Raw genomic sequence first — 20,570 nt, forward strand, 5'->3', positions numbered from 1 at the left:
GGAGCTGCTGGTAATGTCCATCGCGCTTGCGGAGGGAGGCTCTGGCAATTCTGCGGCCACGGGGTCGGCACTGCCGGTAGCTTGGGGGTGCTGTTCAGCGGTAGTAGGGGCGTGGGTGGAATTAGATTGGGCTGGACTGCCTTTGAGTTGAGCTAGCTCTGCTTTGAGCGCTCGGTTTTCCAAGAGAACCATCTCTAGAATTTGGCGGATTCGGGTAAGTTCGGAAGGCGAATTGGAGTCTAAGTCGCAAATGTTTTGATCCAGTGTGCCCCTACCCTTCAGCTCATTTGTACCGTGGGAGACCGTGGCTGCCCAGCTCACCTTGTTTTTGTGGTTGTGGTGGGTGGTCCTTTCGCCGCTGCGTGATGTGTATCGGGATGGTCGCCGCTGGAGGCTCCGGCCCTCTTTGCTCGGTTGGCGACGACGCGACGATGATCGCGAACAGCTGCGGCCCTGGGCGGAGGGGTCCCGGATTCCCGTTCGGCGGCCTGTGTCTCGCCTGCTTTCCCGCTCTTCTTGGGGCAACCGGGGGAAGGAGCTTGAACGATCCCGGCCTCTGTGCAGTGCCCCACAAGATTTAAGAAGTCTTGACGAGTTGCCTCCTTCAGGATTACCGTGTTGTTGTTGTCGACGGTCTTGCTGCTCCTTCCTTCGCTGCTTGTCCCACTTGCGCTTCTTCAGTACGTAGGGGGTTTGATAGCGGAGTCGGCATTTCTTGTCCCCGGTGGCGTGGTCCTTGCCGCACAGTGCGCACTTGGGCGCGCACCAGTGGTCCTCGCCCGGTGTCTCTTCGCCGCAGAGCTTGCATATCTTCTTATCCGGGGCTGGGCAGACATCCACGCGGTGTCCTAGTCGGCCGCATCCGTCACAGATTTCATGGCGCTTCTTGTGAAGGAAGCAGCGTACTCGGCCCCGCGGTAGTAGATGTAGTGCGGGACCGTTTTACCCTCGAAAACAATAAGAACTGAGTTGGTCCGGCCCATTCGTCTTGCCTGAAGAATGGTTGGATTTTTCTTGTACACCAGGCTGTTAGTGATGTCTGTGGCACTGTCGTAGTCTGGGATATTATGAATTACACCCTTGACGGTGTCTTCCGGTGGTGCCGCATACGCGGTGACCTCGTACGTCTTTCCTTCGATGTGGAGTGCCTTCACGTCGTTGTATTTTTGGGCACGTTGCAAGCTTGGTGTGCTCGCAACGATGATATTTTTCTTTGAATTAATGCGGAGGAGATCCTCGACTGCCTCGTCGTAGGTAAGGCCGGTGGCACGCAGCACCCCGTCACGAAGCCCCGCGTGGCTGACTTTGGTAACATCGAGGCCTGTTCTCGGCCGGAGCACTATCTATATCTTCACTGGGCAAGTGCGGTTGACTCGGCGCCCGATTCTGTCTTCGTAGTGACTGTTCGCTCGCGGCTTTCGATCCGGCTCACGAGAGCCAACGGCGCCTTGCTCGAGAGGATGTTCTGCTGTTGGGATCAGCTTGACAAGGGCGCGAGCGCCTCGCCGACGGTGGCTTGCTAGCCAGCCAGCTTCCTCCGTTATATCTTCCGGTGAGATTGGCTCACCCTCTACTTCGATGCCGTCCATTGCGCTGCTCCGGCTTTCGGGGGAAGTCGCCTGAAGCCTCGATGATGCCGGAGACGGGGTGGAAGTGGCTAGGGCAAGGCCGCCGCCGTCGTTTCACCTCGGTGCACCGAAGCTGCAGTTAGGGTTAGCGCTGGCTCCAGCCTAGGGCAGGGAGGCCGGCTCAAAAAGGCCGGTCCGTGGTCCAAACCTCCAGGGGTTGGTGTCCCTCTGTGTCGGAGAACTTCGGGCGCTCCCTGTGATAGGTTTCGCGAGGTTATCTTGAGTGGTTTCGCCACAAATACCGTGAAAAGGTAGAGCTGACGTGGAATGCATCCGCTCAGCTCCGAGCGATGATCAGGAAAATTCAAAGAAATTTTTTTTCACAAGAAGAGTCAACGGAGCGTTCATCATGTGTCAGTTACTACATATACTCACGCTCAATTATTGCGTATTTCAGGAGAACAAAACGCACAACACCTTACACAACACTTCACGTTTTACTTTAGAAGAAACGTAACATGATAATGAATACGAACGAAACACTGCCATCTAGTGCCCGAAGCTTAATGAACATAGAAAGGTTGCCCCACAGCTTTCTTGTTCAACTGCGGAGTGTGATTGAAAACTGCAACTCAAGAAATACTCAGCGTGCCTTCCCTCTGCAGCGACACAATCTAATACCAGGCCACTCTCTCGAAAAGGGGACGAGCAGCACATGCACGCAGCACAAAATCCGCGAGCCAGATGCCGCAAGCATCACATGATGTGAGCTCCGTTCACACTGTTTATCCCCAAAACCTCTTCAACCATCGCGGTCTCAAAATACCGTGCACACAGTGCTATCCAAAAAATACACATGTGCGCCCGTGTAGTGCACAAGATTCGAAAAACTTCCTTCTCAGCCAGTACAGCGGGAGTTACAAACCTCTTGTATTTCTTGGAACCTCGCTGCAGACAAGCTCTGATTGATTTATCGCTGCTTATGTCTTTTGTCTTTGATTAGAATATCTCAACCTTGTCCTCACGGTCCACGCATCTGTCTTTTTGCTTTAAATACGGAAGCCCCCTTCCTAAAATTGACGAATGTATGACGTCGCTGCAAGTACACAGCAAGGCATTTGGAGGTTTATATTAGAAGAATGCTTTTTTTAATCATTTAGGTGTTTTTATAATCATTAGAATATCTTTTTGGCCCCCTTGAACAAGTTTTTTATAGTTTTACAAACATTTTTGTGCCTTGTGTAGCAACGTAATTTCCATGCTTTGAACAAAGAAGAAGTTTTAGATTAGTTTTTTTACCACTTTCTCAAAACAACGAAACTACACACATTATAGGAGAACTGCAGGAAGGCCACATAGCAATTGTTTTGCGTGTACGAGTAGTTGATCCTTTTGAAAACAATAGAATTTCGACAAAGAGTTACACAATAAAATTCACTTTAAATGTACGTCTTGCGGAAAGTTGGCAGACTGCTCACAAAAGTACGCCACGCTTGAAATAAGAGCCAGAATAAATCCTGCCAGTACGCGTCACAATACCGGACCGGTTGCATTCCTCATGGGTACAATCGGACTTCTTTTAGCCGTTATCGGCTTAGCAGTAGGTAAGTGCACCCGTAATACAATTTGGAAGGGCTAAACATTAGAGACGGTTTTATGTATAGATACCTTCCAAGTGAAAATACTGCGTCTAGAAATTTAAATCATCTGAACCCCCGCCATATAGTTTTCTGCTATAAACGCTTGTTCACCTGGTGGCTTTTTACAGTTACAAAATACAATTTACCAGCCACAAAGCAAGTTTGCTTTTGTATACGCAGGTGTGTTTTATTTATTTATTCTATTTATTTTTCACATACTACGGACAAATCATCGTCCGTGCAGGAGAGGGAGATACAGTTGAAAATTCTGAAGTGCATGCTGGGGGTGTTGGGAATTTCGAAGAGAAAGAAGATGTGGCTCCTGGTTCAAGGGCAAGAGTATTATTATCATTGTAATCGAGCCATCGCCATTAAAGTGACATTCGATCAGGGATCCCAAGGCTTCGTTTCCTGGTGGCGCACCCGCAACATTTGGTGCCGAACCCCAGGAAAACGAGCGGCTCCCAACGACGTGGACAACGGGTGACGGCGACGACGAGTTTCACCGAAAAAAGGCCGCCACAGCACTTCGTCCTCATCGGAACCGCAGCCAGGGAGACAGTGCGAGGACCGCGCTGCCTGCCAAGCGAGTAAGCCGGACTTTTTCGCTTCAAGATGGACCGGCTGAAGGCGAAACGCGCTTCTAGGCGAGCACAAGCGACAAAAATTTCGACCGAGGCGACAGCGCTCATCGAGAGCGGCTGCTCTGACCGGCTGGAGCTCCGAAAGGTGCTGGACAAGCTCATGGCTAGCCGCGAGGAGCTTAGCAAGATCGACGCCCAGGTCGAGGACGCCATTCCTGTCGAGGAGCTGGATAGGGACTACGAGTCGGTGGCGCATTAAAACGACCAGACGGTCGAGGCTCTGACTTGACTTACGTACCGGCTCGAGGAACTGAGCATCAGCAGCACGGCGCAAACTGCCCTCTCGGCTGCGATTAGCACGCCACAGGTTTCAACGACGGTTTCATCCCAGATCGCTCGACCCCGTCTACTCATGCTCACCATCCAGCCCTGTCATGGAGACGTGTGTAGCTGGACATCGTTTTGGCAGCAGTTCAACGGCGCAGTCCACACCAACCAGGCTGTAACCACCACCGACAAGTTTCACTACCTCCGAAACTACCGGGAAGGGGACGCAGAAGCTGCCATCGCCGGACTGCCAACAACAAAGGCGTGCTATGAGAGTGCCATCCAGCTGCTCCAGGACAGGATCGCGGACAAGCGCCGGATCGTACAGCGGCATTTGAGAAGCCTCCACGGGCTTCAGCAAGTGCCATCTGCATCTGATACGACAGAGCTGCGCAGTCTATACGACTCCGTTCAGCTGAACATCCGTTTTGGAGGTCCCAACGAGCAGCTTCGCCGCGATGCTGCACGACATTTTGCTCGAGGTTTTGCCGGAAGAGATCGTCGTGGCGTTTCACAGGCCCGTCCGCCTCCAGAAGATATCAACGCCTACGAGATCATCTTCGTCTAAAAACAAAAACTTAACGGCTTGCCGGCACCTGGAGCAACTCTTGCGGTACACGCAAATAGAGCTTGAGGCAAGAGAGCAATGATCTCCAGTAGAGACTCCTACCGAATCGAGCGACCCTCTCCAACGTAACGGCCAGTCAACGTCGGTTCTTCATGCCTCGCATGCTTCGATGCCCAAACGAAACGAGTGCTTTTTTCCGGATCGGCCGAGCACAGTACCGAGGCTTGCGACGCTTCTCTGAGCATCTTAGAAAAGAAGAAGCGACTGGCAAAATCTATGCAGTACTACCGGTGTACGAGGAGGGGCCACCGATCGAAGGAGTGCCGAAGAAATGTAACATGCAAAACATCCCAGGGAAGGCATGCAACTGTCATGTGTGACCCAGACTATGCATGCGCAGTAAAAACGGACGAGGTGCACGCTGACCCCGCATGCAAGGTCCCGGTGCAAACGCAAGACGCCAAGGCAGCATCAACTGCCCTCACTAGCTGCCAGTTGAGTGAGGATGTTTACCTCCAGACCTTCAGGTCGTGGATTAGCGTTCCTAAAAGTTTATGTTACATACGACGCATTTTGAATGCTGGCAGCCAGCGAACGTTTATTAAAATACCTCGCGGCCAAATTGCGACTTAAAGTCGTGGGAGAGACGAGCCTAGCTGTAAATTCATTTGCATCGGCCGTCCCTCTAGAAGTACGACGATATCGGATAGTTGAACTGCGACTGCGTAGCTAGTTTGGCGACGCAGAGCATGGTCTCCAGGCAATTTCTGTACCAGCGATTTGCACAAACGTCCCAGATACAGAAAAAACACTGATTTCAACAAGCATCTATGGAAACTAGGCTACCTACTTGTGGACGAACAAACTGTTCCCCAACGAAGTGCGGGCCGACACATCAGCCTTGTAGTAGGCTCCGACCAACTGTGGAGAATAGCGACGAGGGACACGATTCGGTGCAACAAGGTTAACGGTTTAGTGGCCCTAAACACCATGCTTGGATGGACGCTGCAAGGTGCAGCAGAGAAACGGACCCCGACACCTTGCCCCCAGCAAGCAAAGTGCGGCGTTCTTCAGGCGTAAGTACTTGAGAGAGTGGACAGGAACGCCGACATTCACAACGCCTGCCTAACGAAGAACAACACCGACATGACCCACACAAAACCCTGGGTGGGCTTTTGGGACCACCGTCCACGAGGACCGATCATCACTGCTGTGGCAACAAAGCAAAAAAAAGATCAAGCGAACCGTCACATAACCTTCTACGGACGTCAGACGACTTCGCATCCATCGAACAGGAAGATCACATACCTCGACGCTCCTGGACAATGAAACTAGCTGTCAAGCTGCATGCACCATTGAAAGATGAGGATCGCGGTTGCACGACCAAAAAAAGGAAGAAACCTGCAAGAGGGCCGAAAAGACAATGTGCTCTGAATCGTCCTCCATGTTGTGTATTTGACTCGCTAGAACTACGGTGCGATGATTAGGCCAGGAGCCGCTTGCTACACGTGGACGTTGTTTCACTCTTTTGTGGCTGGGAGAATGTTGGGCATTGCGAAAAAGAGGGAGAAGATGTGGCTCCTGGCTCTAGGGAACGAGTATCCTTATCATTGTAACGGAGTAATCGCCATTAAAATAACATTCGATCAGTGCTCCCACGGCTTTTTTTCCTGGCGGCGCACCCGAAACGAGCTGGCCGATCCGCAACAGGGGGTAAGCAGAGCTTTTTATATTATCACGGGACGGGACAATCCCCGTGGCGCGATGGCCCGCCACTAAAGAGTACGACTAAGAAGAGCTGTGTGCATGACGTAGCCAGTCCGGGCTCGGTTATGGCTTGATGTATATAGTTCTCCACAATTCTTTATATACATCGTTTCATCGCTACATGGTTCGTGTCATATGCCGCCACGTTACATTTGGTGGAGTGTGTGGGTACGTTATGCCCATCCTGGCCCCAGCATCGCATCGCATCAGCCTGGACGCTGTATAACGAAGCCGCAGCGGGTCGCAGCAGCCCAGTCGAGACCACAACGAGACGATGTACCCAGCCCCGTGTTCCCCAGCCCGAAAGACCCGAATGAAGACAAGACGAAACAAGCCGTGCCTAGAGGACCCCAAGATGTGTTCCCCCGCCCTTCCGTCCGACGTGGCTCGAGGACCTTGGGTGCTTCGCCGCGGTTGAAGCCATTGCTGTTGCTGGGCCAGTCATTATCGATGCCGTCATCGTCATCCGTGGCGGTAAGATATTCGTCAGTGCATTTCTCATCCAACCCTCATCCGCCTTCAATCTCCAATTTGCCTCGGCGTTGACCGGGACGGTTTTCATTAACCGGGGAGTTAATGTCACAGGACAAGACAATCCCAGTGGCGCGATGGCCAACCACCAATGATGAAGACGAAGAGTTGCGTGCGTTACGCAGCCAGGCCAGGCTCGATTATGGCTTGATGTAAATTGTTCTCCACCAATATGTAAATACATTTTCATCGCTACGTGGTTCATGTCACCTGCCACCTTGTTACAATATTACGATATATTCCCTGGACTCGTGATTTATTATTAAGCGGGTGCTAACGCATGCCGACAGTACACCTTGCTTCCTTCTAAAGTTATGCACATGGCACAAAAATACGCATACTTTTGCCTTTCATTTTTGCATTACAATGAGTGTGGCTCAAAATTTGTGAAGGAAACAGATATTTACGTATACAAAATAGGCAACCCTTGCGTACTATATTGTGTTATCAGCAAATCCGGGGTTGCTTTATTACCTAAAAAATAAACTTTTGTATAAAATTCTCCTATTTCAGCGGAAATAGTGCCGTATCCCGGATAAATTCTGTGACAACTCCCGTATAAGTGCTTTTATTTATTCAAAACACAAAATGGGGCATTAAGGATAGGACGGATATATTTGAAAATATATTCCCTCTGATAAAATGAACAATCCTAAAATTCTTCAATGCAAGCAATACAATCATCAAGGCTGTACGTTTAGTTTTAGATTATCAGGTAGTTATGAAATCCCAAAGAAGATGCATGCGTGAACAGGTTTTTCAAATGCATTTCAAAAATATTCCTTATGCACCACGAAGTGCGATTAAACGAGGGAGTCCTGTAAGAGCGCCAACACTGTTTTTGATGTGCTCCTCCTCTTAATTGCTACTGTTTATGTGTCTCTCCATCCCCTCCCCTATGATGTTGCAATACACGTATTGGGGAAACATGCAAAAGGCCAATTCAGGAAAGCACTAAATGAACGCAAAAACAAATAATTTGCTTCGTTAGTACAAAAAATAAAATATTACTCAACAAAGACAAACGCCCGTTGCGGCGTTCGTGCGACCAACCTTGAATATTTTGTAGTATTTAGGTTGGATGTGCATTCTGCGGTTGGTGCTGCGCCAATTCTTCCGGAGCCATCGTGTTCGATAAGGTTTAGAATAATAAAACTCTGAAATAACTATCTTTTGGACCTTTTATTTATATTAAGGTTTTCTTTTTGTAGCCTCATACAAAATAAAAATTCCTAAAATATAACGGTTGTTAGAGTATGGTGTTTGTGTTCTGGTTTGTATTTCTCACCGCATTCTCATAAATGAACTCTTGGTGACTTTCTAACAACCGGCATGCTATGGCAAACTAGTCTCTGATTTAAGTCTGAAAAATTGTTTTGTTCGTGAGTAATAGCGCTTTTCTGTTTTCTATTTTCCTTTCCTTAAAACACTTGCGAGCAGCAGTGCCTACCACAGATGCGTCCTCTCACACCGCATGGTACTGTTACCGCTTGGCTCCTCAATTTATCGTAAGTGTGCTTTACGGCATCTCTGATATTCCGGTTTTACACTCCTTATGTGATGTAACCTTAAACTAGATTTGCAGAATCAATAGCCATAACCTTTTTATCGGGAAACTTTTAGGTTTCAGTTTTGAAAATTCCTAATACTAATTTTAAAATTGACAGCACTTTTAAGACGTGACCGAATAGGATGGGTGGCACATGCTGGGTTTTCGAGAAAAGACAGGTACCTATATGTGACAAATTACAAGGGATTTGATGAAAGGCGGGTGATCAGAGAAAACGCCGCGCGGTCCCTTGAGTAATCTTGGCGACGGTATTGGGGAAACCGCGGACCCTGAGCCCCCCTACGCATGGTGCAATCTACCATGGCTAAGAGTTTTAAGGTGAAGCGCAGAAACCACAAACGGTAGCCGTCGGATCCCAAGTCAAGCCCCGGAGGATGGGCTTCTTGTCTGTTGATAAAGCTTGAATGTTAATGGCGCAAGGCCAACTGGGGCAAAGAGCGCCAAAACAGTGGTAATATATGACAGGTGAAAAAGTAAACACTAAAATCAGCTAGCAAGAACAGAAGCAAAATCAGTAAGAGACAGTGAGGATTGGTAGTGTATAAGGCCAGGTTGTGATCATGAGTGGTATAAAATTAGGTCCAAAAATTTACCCTCTGTTAAATGTGTAAAAATGCGCTTGTGCAGAAAATTTAGGATCATCTGAGAGGAAAAACGCAGGGTGTGACGGTATGTGTTGTCTGTAATGTTGGGTAAAGTGTTTGTGTCTGGCTGTGTCGAGTGCTTTGCATTGGAGTAGTACATGAATTACGGACAGGCCTCTCCACAGCTGCTACACAGGCGTCTTGGAGATCCTGTGAGCAGGTAGCAGTGTGTTACATGGGATATCGATATCGATATCCACAAGGATATCGATATTACAAGGATATCGATAGGCCTTATAAGGCCTATCGATATCCTTGCAAGGGCAACTTCAGTGTCTCTGTTGTGTGTGTCATGGGTGTATGGTCCCAAGAGTAGGTTTATTGTGTGTAGTTTGTTGTCTCTGTTGATTCCAGCGTGCTTGCCATGTTTCGCGAAGGTGTGGACTGATGGGTGGCTTGAGGTCAGTGTAAGGTACTGTTAATATGTCCAGAGTATTAGCAAGTGCACTGCAGCGGCAATCTGATCCGCGGTCTTATTTCTAGCGATCCCAGAGTGGCTTGAAACACAACACATTATCACCTCGAGATTTAATGAATACGATGACATAATGGTTTTATACGCTACATTAAGAACACCCTTTTTACAAGACTTGTTGGAATATAATGCATGTACAACACTCAATGAATGTGTGAAAGTGATAGACTTGGGTATTTGATGTTGGACTATGTGATTTAAAGCAAGCAAAACTCAATGGGTTTCCGCCGTAAAATTGCCGTTTTTCGAGTTGATGGTCTCAGAGACCCTAAAATCTGGTTCGTATGCGGCAGGCGACGCCGTAAGGGCAGTTTTTGATGCGTCACTATAAAATTCGGCACACCTGTATTTCTCTCGCAGAAACAAGAACTGCTGCAAAACTGCAGGTGTTGGCACTCGTTTTCTATCCATAGTTACAAACGACATGTCACACGTCACACGAAACAGCGCGAAGCTTCCGTGGTGGCAAAAGGTCAAAAACAGATGATTTCCAGGTTTGGGAAGAGGTGCTAGAGACGCTTGCTAGAGACGCTTCATCTCTAGCAGGGTGTGAGAATGAAGCAGGAAGAGATGGGCGATTTCAAAGAAGTTGGGACGTAGTTGTATCAAACATGACAGGCTTAAAAGTATGGTTTGCGAACGATGAAAACCTAAACGCGTATAAAACATCCATGTGTGCTCTCTGGTGATCCAAATAACATTTGTCGCATTCTACATACAGGCTCTTTACAGGAATAGTGCGAAATGCACCTGGCGCAAGGCGAAGCGCCAAGTGCAGCACTGGCGCCAGCATTTTCAGGGCTATTTTTGTGGCCGACCCATAAACCCCACTCCCACAATCCAAGAGACACCCTACCAAAGTCGTAAAAACTCGTAGGAGTAGCTGCTTGTCCGCACCCTAGGACTGGTGCGAGAAGACTTTCAGGAATCAATGTGAGGCTTTCTTCCAGCACTACGCCTAAGAACGTTTGTTCCTTTTTTACAAGAATTGAGTCACCATTAAGTTTATTCTCAGGGTCTGGCTGGATCCCACGCCTGTTTGAAAATATAACGCAGGTACGTTCCGTGGGGTTAAGCCTAAAGACATTTTGGTCTGCCTAGTGAGCAAGCTTTCTAACGCCAAGCTGCATTTCGCGTTCAGAAATGGACAGATTACAAGATTACAAGATCCACATACATAGAATAAGAGATAAGGTGGCAGTGCCTTTCCCAGTGAGTTCATCATTACAAGAAACAATGCGCAGCTAAACCTCCCCCCTGAGGCACACCATTTTTTTGTACGGGAAGTGGAGAAAGTACAAAGCCTACTCTCACCCGAAATATTCTGACAGACCGGTAGCTTTTTAAGGTATTAAATATGTTACCTGATATTCCAAAAGATTTCAAATTTCTGAGAATGTCATAGCACCATGCTGTTTAATATGTTTTTTATATCGAAACATACAGTCTTGCAAAATTGCCTATGTAGAAACACATCTTTTATGTTTGATTCTAGGCTTACAAGTTGATCATTGGTGGATCACCCCACCCTGAAGCCTGCCTGGCAGCTGTCGAGAAGACCATTGTACTCCAGAAAGTACACCAGTCGTCTCTTAGTCATCCTCTCGAGCAGCTTGCTCAGGCAGCTTGTCAGGGCAATGGGACGATAACATGCAGGAGAGGCCCTTCTGCTCCTTCAGAAAAGCAACTACGATGGCCTCCCTAAAAGGCCCTAGAAGGCGCCCAGAAAGAAATAATTTGTTGTAGAGGATAAGGAGTGTTTCATATGTGTCGACGTGTAAGTGTTGTGTCATAGTGTATGTAATCTTATCTGCATCTGAAGCTGAACATTTACATGTGCTCACGGCAGCCCTCAATTCCTACTCGTGTTTGTCATGTAAGGGCTTTTTCTCTGCAGATGTTTTGTGTTGCATGAAAGTATTTATGTAGTGTGCTGAACTGCACACATGATGGAAGTGTTGTGCGAGTGTCTAAGCCTGGTCTTCCAGTGTGTCCCGTTTTGTACTAACCAGGCGCAGGCTATGTGTCTGATATTCATTAAGTTTTCGTATTCTTGTCCATACCTTTTGTGTCTTTATAAGTTTAGGGATGTGAGGAAGCCGCGCGGACTCTCCCTTTTCGCCTCACCACGCATATGCTTCCAAAGTGTTTTTGCCCGTTTAAAGGAGGTGAGGTTGTGCGACGTCGGGTACCAACGAAGGACACCCCACGCCCCTTGTTCTGGGCCTCGCCCTCCCGCCTACAGTCCTCGTTCCACCAGGGCCTCCTCGGGTTGTGCAGTGCCATGGAGGCCTGGGGAAGGGTCTTTTTGGCGGCGTCCAGAATGTGTGCCGTGAGTAGTTAGGCGGCTTCGTCTACGTGTATGTGTGCTATGGCAGTGTGCCAGTTTGCTTTTGATTCAATTAACTTGTTATGGGAAGATGGAGTGCTTGGGCCTCTACCTATATATTGTCACGAAGTCAAAGACGACGCAGTTGTCTTCAAGGAAAACAAGTTTATTGGTGCGAACTTGTGCTCCCCTAACAACTCAAAGAATACAGTGGCTGCGAAACGGCAGTCAACAAAGCGACGCGTGCAGGCGAGCTGCGGCGATTCGAATGCCGCGGCGTCTACTCTGCAGGCTTTTATCTTTCGGCGCAAGTGTTTCTGGAACCATCGATTCACATCCACAACATTATAGATCACGGAAGATTATTCTGAATAGGCGACGTTAGGGCGAAACAGTCTGCTTATCTGAATGTGGTAGCCCGTGCGGCATAAAAATAAAGAATGGAAGCCGCGCTTAGCTTGGAACGCAGATAATACAGCCCGGCATGGCCCGGCAGTAATAGCAAACTATACATAAACAATACATTGTTTGGGGCGATACCCCCCCTCTAAGAGTGCATCGACCCGATGCTAAAATAAAAGACAGTCCGAACAAACAAGAAAAAAAGTCCGTCATCTTGCATAGTAAGGTTTCAAGCGAACCACGTGGACGACTTTGGGCCGCGTGTGTCGTCATGATGTTCTGGAATCGCCATCGGGGATCACCTCGTAGGTAAGTTGGCCGACGTCTGCGGACCTGCTGCGGACGCGGAGCTGTTGACGCCGTCCGACGCAGGAAGAGGCTAGGCTAAGATATGCTCTGCATTTAAAACACGGTCCCCTGGGTGGTACTCGACGTCTCGGCGTAGGAGGTTGTAGCGCCCGGCATCCACCAGCTGCTGGTCTGTTGTACGAACTCGAGCGGGCTGGCGGGCCTCCTCCGCGCGCTGAAGGTATCCTTGGACGTCGGCATTGAGTTCGTCGTCTTCTACGTGCGGAACCATGGCGTCGAGCATCGTAGTCGGCCGTCTTCCGTAGACAAGCTCGAACAGCGTCATCTGCGTAGTTTCCGGGATAGCCGTGTTGTACACAAACGTGACATACAGGAACACTTTGTCCCAAGTCTTATGTTCAACGTCGACGTACATTGACCGCATATCTGCGATCGTCTTGTTCAGACGTTCCGTTAATCCGTTCGTTTGGGGGTGATACGCCGTCGTTCTTCGGTGGTCCGTGTTGCTGTAGCGTACGATTCCTTGCATAAGCTCCGCAGTGAAGGCCGTTCCGCGGTCCGTGATTAGGATTTCCGGGGCTCCATGTCGCAGCACAACTTGATTCATGAAGAACTTCGCGACTTCTTGTGCAGTCCCCCTCGGGAGAGCGGTGGTCTCCGCGTATCGCGTCATCTAGTCTGTCGCTACGATAATCCACTTGTTCTGTGCTCGTGACGTAGGGAACGGGCCTAGAAGGTCCGTTCCGATCTGTTGAAATGGCCTCGACGGGACGGCGATTGGTTGCAGTATTCCGGCGGGTCTTGTGGGTGACGTTTTTCGTCGCTGGGAGCCACGGGAACTCCGAACGTAGTGGGTGACGTCGGATGTAAGTCGGGGCCAGAAGTACTTCGCCTTGATTTTTGCAATATTGCGAGCTGTTTCGAGATTTTCGGAAGACGGGTTGTCGTGGCACGCTTCCAAAATTTTGTTACGAAGGTCTGCGGGGACGAGAAGTAGATAATTTGTTCTCGTTCTGGTGCTGAAATTCTTCTTCACGAGGATGGCGTTTTTGAGGATGAACGCTCGTGAGTTCCTCTTGAACGCCTAGGCGCGGCGACGTTGCGTCCTTCCAGGTAGTCGATCATGACGCGCAGGTCGGGGTCGGCACGGTGCTTGGTGGCTAGGTCGCTCTCTGTCACGACTCCGAAGGACGCGCTGTCGTCATCGCTGTCTTGTGGTGGTGGGTCGATGGGGGCGCGGGACAGGCAGTCGGCGTCGGAGTGTTTCCTGCCGGATTTGTAGACTATTTTAACGTCAAACTCTTGCAGGCGCAAGCTCCACCGCCCAAGACGGTAAGAGGGGTCCTTCAAATTGGCAAGCCAACACAGCGCATGGTGGTCTGTGACAACCTTGAACGGTCTGCCATACACATATGGGTGAAATTTTGAAATGGCCAATATGATAGCCACAAACTCTTTTTCGGAGGCAGAGTAGTTTATCCCCCTTTGACAGACCACGGCTGGCGCAGGCGATTACCTTTTCGCAACCGCTTTGCTTTTGGACGAAGAGGGCACCCAAAGCTATGTCACTGGCATCCGTGTGCATTTCCGTTTCGCCATTTTTGTCTAAATGAGCGAGCACGAGGTGGTTTTGCAGGCGTTGTTGCAGCTCGCAGAATGCTTTTTCATGTGCGTTTTCCCAGGCGAAAGGGGTGCTATCTTTGGTCAGGCGCGTGAGTGGCTCTGCAATGCGTGCGAAGCTTGCGACGAAGCGCCGGTAGTATGCGCATAGTCCGAGAAATCTTCGCACGCTCTTTTTGTCAGTCGGTCTTGGGAAGTTCGCTATGGCTCATGTTTTCGCGGGGTCAGGCAGGACTCCCGCGTCGTTGACGACGTGTTCCCAAAAACTTTAGTTCCTCTTAAGCGAAGCGGCACTTTTCAGGCTTCAGCGTTAACCCCGACGAGCGAATAGCCTCGAGTACAGACTCCAACCTTGCAATGTGTTCATCAAAAGTCCGGGCGAATAGCACAACGTTTTCAAGGTATACGAGGTAGATGTTTCACTTCAGGCCAGCTAGCACAGTGTCCATGACCCTTTGAATCGTGGCTGGTGCCGTGCACAGCCCAAACGGCATCACCTTGAACTGGTAGAGACCGTCCGGGGTTATAAATGCAGTCTTCTCTCAATCTCTTTTGTCCATGTCAATTTGCAGAAGCCGGTCTTCAGATCCATCGATGAGAAGTACTTCGCGTGGCAGAGGTGGTCGAGGGCGTCGTCGTTTCGTGGCACGGGGTGCACGTCCTTTTTGGTGATTTTGTTCAGTCTCCGGTGGTCAACGCAGAACCTTAAAGTTCCGTCTTTTTTCTTCACGAGTACGACAGACGCAGCCCACGGACTTTTAGATGGCTGTATTATATTGTCGCTGAGCATGTCGTCTACTTGAGTCCGGATGGCTTCGCGCTCGTGTGAAGAGACGCGGTACGGTCACTGTCGGGTAGGTGGGGCTCCATCTTCGGTTATTATCCGGTGCTTCGCCAGAGGTGTTTGACGTAACTTCGATTTCGACAATAAACACTCGCTGTAGTGATGAAGCAAAGCCAATAACTGGTTCCTTTCTTCTTGCGGTAGTGCCGGATTCACGTCGAAAGGATGCGAGAGCTTGGAGGTATCTTCGGGTGCGCGTTCAAAGTCGGTGACTGGAATCCCGTCACTTGCCTGCCGGTTCTTCGAGGAACCCAATTGCAGCGCCCTTATTTAAATGCTGGTACTCTTCGGTGAAATTGGTGACCAAAACGTGGGATCTGCGTTGCTTAAATCGCACAATGCCACTTGCGACAGACACACCGCGGTCAAGAAGCAACCTTTGGTCACTCTCCACAATAGCGTCGACGTCAGAAGCAGCACCTTCACACTAGACGGTGATCATCAAGCTTGCGTGGCGTGGCAGGGTGATATGATCATCGGCGATCCTTACAGCTGCACGGTGTTCGGGGTTCGGCCCCGGCGTCATGGAGTGATCGGAGGAAAAATTATAGACTTGGTCTGCAGAACAATTATTGCGCCGTTGTCCGTCAAAAAGTCCATTGCGAGAATCAATTCGCGGGAGCAGTGAGGCAACACAGCGATCGCGGCAGGGTACGTCGTGCTATCTATTGTGACGCGGCATGTGCACGTTCCACTTGGCGTCACGAGGTGGCCTCCTGCTGTGCGTATGTGCGGACCGTCCCATCTGGTCGTAACTTTCTTCAGCTTAAACGCAAATGGTCCGCTCATTACTGAGTAGTCGGCTCCCGTATCTACGAGGGCGACTACATCAAAACTGTCGATGGACACCTCTACTTCGGACGCCGCCTTCCTCGAGTTTCGGGTGCGTCGGGGCGTCGCATCTCGGTTTGTGCGTGTTGACGGTAGCGCTCTGTGCGTCGGCGTCGTCGTCGTCTTCTCAGGGGCAGGCTCGGTCATGTCGGGTACGCGTCGCGCCTTGTGGCCGTGTTCGGGAGTCACGCCACGGTTAGGTCGGGTCGTCAGGATGAGGGCAGGTCCTGAGTCACAGTCTTCGGCGAATCGTTGCGTCGTTGGAGGGTTTTCGTTTTTTCGTCGTTGTGCAACTTCACCTCCAGAAGTTGCTGGCTTTAGTTTCACCCGCGTGGGCTGGGGGACCTTCCACGTGTGAAGTCAGCACTGTTACGGCGGTTGAAACGGGCTGGTCCACGGCTGGTGTTGGACAGGTATTCTTCAATCTCAGATGAGCGCTGGCCGGGTCGGGGGCGTGGTGCGTCGAAGGAGAAACCACGAAGTCCGAGTCTCTTGTATTGGCAGCGACGGTAGATGTGGTCGGCCTATCCACAGTGGTAACACAGCGGGCGATTATAAGGCGTTCTCCACACCTGGGTCTTCCTTGGGGCCTGGTTTCGGTTTACAGGGAGTAGGGCGGGCGACATTGGGCGCCGGTACAGTGGGGCCTGTTGACGACGTCTTGGAACAGGGTGGGGTCGATGAACAGCCGCGGAGTGGGTCATAGCCTCTGGCTCGCGGGTTGCTTCGGATGGCATAGAAGTTCCCAAAGCCTGCTGTAATTCTTCTCGGATCACGTCAGTCAGCGAAGCGACTTGAGGTTGTGGCGTCGTCGTAGGGAAACGTTTCCGTAGCTCCTCCCTCACCACTGGACGGATGGTGTCGCGTAGTGAGTCAGAGTTAATAGCGCCGGCATCAAACGTCTCCGAAACCAGCGCAATGATTGCGCGGTCATACTGCCTTGTTCGGATTTCGAGCGTCTTCCCCATCGCGGCGGCCTCAGACGCGAATTCGGACACGGTCTTAGGGGGGTTGCGAACAACGCACGCGAAGAGCTCTTGCTTCACACCTCGCATCAGAAACCGTAGTTTCTTTTCCTCCGTCATTTGTGGGCCCGCATCGCGAAAAAGTCGCTTCATCTCCTCGACGAAGATCATGACCCCTTCGTTGGGGTGCTGAGTTTGAGTCTCCAGCAATAGTACCGCGCGTTCTTTTCTGACCACGGTAGTAAAGGTCTTCAGGAACTCACTTTTGAAGCGAGCCCAGTTGGTCAAGGAGCTCTCGTGGTTCTCGAATCTAGTGCGAGCTGAATCTTCCAAGTAAAAAAAACACGCCGGAACGTTCCTGCGTCGTCCCACCTGTAAAGATCCGGACGCACTCCAGTTTCTCCAACCATTCTTCTGGATCTTCTGCGGGGGCTCCTAGGAAGGACGGCGGTTCCCGTGGCTGCTGCAGGACGATTGGTGATGTTGCTTCTTGCACCATGGTGGTGCTTGCCGCGTTCGTTCTTTTGGGTCCGTCTGGCAGGAGACCAAACTCGGGCGGGAGGCCTTGCTTTCGGGGGCTGGCTCTTGTTGGACTGGCTTGGCGGCTAACAGGTTGTAGAGCTCATGAAGGGTGCCTACCCAGAACCTCACCAGATGTCACGAAGTCAAAGACGGCGCAGTTGTCTTCAAGGAAAACAACTTTATTGGAGCGAACTTCTGCTCCCCTAACAACTCAAAGAATACATAGGCGGCGAAGCGGCAGTCCACAAAGTGACGCGTGCAGGCGAGCTCCCTGATTCGAATACCATGGCGTCTGCTCTGCATGCTTTTATCTTTCGGTGCAAGGGTTTCTGGAACCGTCGATTCACATCCACAACATTATAGATCACAGAAGAATATTCTGGGCTAACGACGTTAGGGCGAAACAGTCTGCTTATCTGAATGTGATAGCCCGTGCGGCATAAAAATAAAGAATGGAAGCCGCGCTTAGCTTGGAACGCAGATAACATAGCCGGGCGTGGCCCGGCAGTAAAAGCAAACAATAAATAAACAATACATGCTTCGTGCCAATATCTTAGTAAAGTGCGGAAGTGGTTACTTCCGTATGGGTCCGCGCCTACACCCTACTCAAGAAGAAAAAAAAGAGAACTGTGGAAGCAATAGCCAAGTCCAGACATGAGTATGTGTTGTGTCCTATGTCAGGGTGTTAAAAACTTCTGTATCAGGCGACCTCGCGAATTTATGCGTAAAGAGCCCTAAAAAGAATTCTGCGCACTCAGGTCGCCTGTGAGGATGTATGGTTCGGGCAGCTGGTCACCCAGCGCCTCGAAGTCAGAGCTGGAAAGTTCCACATCAGAAGAAATGTATATGGAGGATACCGTCATCAACCTATTAAATATCATTGTGAGGATTGCCACAGCCTCAGCGACAGTGTTCAAAAAGACAGGGTGGCATGGTAATGATTTCGGGCGACAATGGCCAAACCGCGTGTGAAAAATATTTCTTTGCTTGGAATCTAGGCGTATTTTTCGGAGACAAATAACACTTGGCTAATTAGCTTGCGGCATCTCGTACAGATCGTCAAGATTTTAAAGAAGACCTCTGTAGTTCCATTGAGTTATGTTTTCTGTTCCCATTATTTACATTTAAGGATGACTGGAGTGTGTGTGTGTGTGTGTGTGTGTGTGTGTGTGTGTGTGTGTGTGTGTGTGTGTGTGTGTGTGTGTGTGTGTGTGTGTGTGTGTGTGTGTGTGTGTGTGTGTGTGTGTGTGTGTGTGTGTGTGTGTGTGTGTGTGTGTGTGTGTGTTGTCTTCCTGGGCTTTAATTCTGGAATTGGGCTTTTTGGGCCTTTCCATTGGCTTGGATGTCGGAGGCCGCTCCTTGCGCTGCGTTGCAAGCAGGAACGCCCCGACATCCACCTCCTCGTCGGATGTCAGGGGGATCACGATAGACCGGGCCCCCCGAACTTAGATCCACTACGAGGGACCTTAGTTTGAACCGGCAGCGCCCAAGGTGTCGGGGGTGACAGAGGTTGCACGGGCGGTGCGTTTGCGGTAGAGCTGTTGCGGGGCTTCCCGGTTTCCATCCCTTCGGCACCCTCCAAGGTACTGGAGGACGGGAAGTCAGGGGTGGGAGTGGCACCGGTCCCGACGGAGATGGTTAGCACCACAGCCTCTGCTGCCTCAGCAAGCGGTGTGGTGACGGGTTGGGCTGCCTGGGGCAACCCAGGGGGGGGGGGGGTGGCGAGACAAAGTCCAACTGCCGCTACTGAGCCCCATGCGATACCACATGCCGCTCTTTCCCCCGGCGAGGTGCGTCGGCGTACGTCCCCAGAGGGACAGCGGGGAACCTCTGTCGCTTTTCTATGAAGATTATGTTCTCTGTTGCTTTCACAATGATCATTGTACTTTTTTGTTCGAATTTCTCCCATGTGCGGCAGTACGCCACGGGTTTTCCCCCGCAGTTAACACGTGAAGGTGATGGAGTTGCAGTTATCGGTCGGGTGGCCCTGTGCGGCGCATTTGGCACAGTTTATTTTGCCGCAGCAAGAGTTTGTACGGTGCCCGAACGGCTGGCATTTTAAGAAGCGGCGCGGTTTGGTATGTAGGGTCGTACTGGACATTTTATGAAGCCTGGATATACTGAATCGGGGGGCGTTGAGCAGTCAAATGTGAAGATGAAGTGTTTTGTACGGATTTCTGTGTCATTTTAACACGTGGTTATTCTTCGCACTGCCGCCACGCCATGGTCTCTGAGGCCCTGGAGCAGATCTATCTCTGTTTCGTTCATCACGTCAGGATCGGAGATCACGACCTGGGAGCTGTTCAGCGTGCAATGAGGCGTGATCTTTATGCCTGTATCTACCATGCAGGTTTGTGTGAGGAGGTTAATAGATTGCTGCGTGTTGTTAATTTATATCAGGATTTCCCCTGGTTTGAGTTTCTTGGCTTTGTAGGGTTTTATGACAATGCCCTCAAGGAACTTGGAGATGAGAAAAACAGACTGCGCAGTGATGGGAGTTGACTGGTCAAGAAGTTCCCTTATTAGAAAGCGCGAGAAGTTGTCAGATTTTGGAAGTGGCAACTCAGGGAAGGCAGGAAAGGAGTCTTCGGTGCAGCCCCTTTTCAGGACCGATCACGTTGTGGAGGGGGTAGGAGTGAACTATCTATATGGCATAGGAAAGAGCAAGCAACGGGGGTACTTCCTTCATTGGGCTTATTCTGATAGCTGAAGAGGACCAGGAGTTTCGTGCTTGGTGAAAAGACAGGGCGCCCATCCTCCGGAGCTTGACCTGGGCTCCGATGGACACCGTTTGTGGATCTTACCCTTTACCTCTAAAGACATCACCACGGTAGACGACAGCTTATGTTGGGGGGCGGGTTCGCGGCGTCGCCAGTACTACAACCAAGATTGCTCAAAGTGCCCCGTGCGGGGTCTCTGTCTGTTTACCAGGCCGGCACCTGCGAGACCTCTTCAGCTATCAGGGTAAGGCTGACGAAGGACGTACTCCCGTCCCCTGCTTCTATAATATGCTATATGGCATTTTTAAAACCCACCCCTCCAAATGATCGGTGCGGGCCCTGGGCCCGCACGGT

The 20,570-nt window shown here is 50.4% G+C and overlaps 1 long non-coding RNA gene across 1 annotated transcript in view; it reads left to right on the plus strand.

The window, feature by feature from the left end:
• Window positions 1-3,045: 3,045 nt before the first annotated feature.
• LOC144166124 (uncharacterized) overlaps window positions 3,046-20,570 on the plus strand; it is a 67,212-nt gene continuing 49,687 nt past the window's right edge. The window contains exons 1-2 of the long non-coding RNA XR_013321587.1: window positions 3,046-3,172; window positions 8,426-8,493. This is a non-coding gene — a long non-coding RNA (uncharacterized LOC144166124). The remainder of the gene's footprint in view (window positions 3,173-8,425; window positions 8,494-20,570) is intronic.

This window comes from Haemaphysalis longicornis, unplaced genomic scaffold (assembly GCF_048455015.1).
Source record: "Haemaphysalis longicornis isolate Haplotype H1 unplaced genomic scaffold, Haemaphysalis longicornis Haplotype H1 scaffold_16, whole genome shotgun sequence".
NCBI lineage: Eukaryota > Metazoa > Arthropoda > Arachnida > Ixodida > Ixodidae > Haemaphysalis > Haemaphysalis longicornis.